Source organism: Macaca nemestrina, chromosome 2, assembly GCF_043159975.1.
Source record: "Macaca nemestrina isolate mMacNem1 chromosome 2, mMacNem.hap1, whole genome shotgun sequence".
NCBI lineage: Eukaryota > Metazoa > Chordata > Mammalia > Primates > Cercopithecidae > Macaca > Macaca nemestrina.
In genome coordinates, this window is record NC_092126.1 from 166,802,889 (window position 1) to 166,804,399 (window position 1,511).

A 1,511-nucleotide genomic window follows, 5' to 3' on the forward strand; every position below is an offset into this window, starting at 1 on the left:
AAAAAATCTGTATATAACATTTGACTCCCCCACAGTTTAACTACTAATAGGCTACTGCTGACCAGAAGATTTACAGATAACATAAACAGTCAGTTCACACATATTTTATTTTTTTCTGATATGTACTCTTATATGTATTATTATATGTATTTTTGTTATCAGAATATTTTACCATGTTCTTACATAAAGTAAACTAGAGAAAAGGAAATATTATTAAGAAAACCATAAGAAAGATAATATATTTATATATATATATATAATTTTTTTTTTATTCACTAACTGGAAGTTGATCATCATGAGGATCTTCATCCTCATTGTTTTCACATTGAGTAGGCTGAGGAGGAGGAAGAAGAGCAGTGATTGGTCTTATTATCTCAGGGGCCATGGTTACCCTGCAGGTTTTTTCAAATTGTTTTAAATTTCCAAAAAAAAATTTGGTATATTTATTTTAAAAAATCCATGCATAACTTTGGTTTCTCTTCAGATCATATAAATCTTTTGCCTTTTACTAAAGATTTCTGTGGGGAGGAACAGTTATGAGTCTTTATCCAATTTTTGAGGCCTCGTGGTTCATGAGGATAAATTATGAGTGTTAAAAATTAGACCAGCCTGTCCAATATGATGAAACCCCATCTCTACTAAAAATACAAAAAAGTAGCTGGGCGTGGTGGTGGGCACCTCAGGAGGCTGAGGGAGGAGAAGAATCACTTGAGCCCAGGAGTTGGAGGTTGCAGTGAGCCAAGATCGCACCACTGCACTCCAGCCTGGTCAACAGAGCGAGACTCTGTCTCAAAAATATAATAATAATAATTTTTAAAACTCCATGTATACGTGAACCTACAGAGTTCTAATTTCTGTTGTTTGATGGTTAACTGTAGTGTTAACTATAGCCACTATATTAAACATTAGATCCTCAGAAACTGAAAGTATGGACTCTTTGAATAACATCTCCTAATCTCCCCCATGCACTAACCATTAGTAACTATCATTTTACTTTGTTTCTGTGAGTTGAACTTTTTTTTTAATATATTATTATTCCACATATAAGTGATGTCATAGTTTGTCTTTCTCTTTTCGGGTTATTTTACTTAGCATAATTCTTTCCAGGTTCATCCACGTTGTTGCAAATGGCAGCATGGATGAACCTGTTTGAATAATATTTTACTGTGTCATTATACTATATTTAAAAGTTCATTCATTGATGGACACTTAGATCATTCCTATATCTTGTGTATTGTGAACAATGCTACAATGAACATGGGCATGTGCAGATATCTCTTCAAAATAGTAACTTAATTCCTTTAGATCTATACCCAGAAGTGAAACTCTTGGATCATCTGGTAGCTGTATGTTTAAGTTTTTTGAGGAACTTCATATTGTTTTCCATAATGGCTATACCAATTTACATTATCACCAATAGTGTACAAGGGTTTCCTTTTTCCATATCTTCAACAACACTAGTTATTTCTTGTCATGAAACTGATTTTTATAATGCCCCTCAAAGTAGTATA

At 33.0% G+C, this 1,511-nt stretch overlaps 1 non-coding gene across 1 annotated transcript; it reads left to right on the forward strand.

The window, feature by feature from the left end:
• Positions 1-464: 464 nt before the first annotated feature.
• LOC112424702 (U5 spliceosomal RNA) lies at positions 465-579 on the forward strand. The gene has a single exon (XR_003015572.1). It is a non-coding gene; the product is annotated as a U5 spliceosomal RNA (small nuclear RNA).
• The last annotated feature ends 932 nt before the right edge of the window (positions 580-1,511 follow it).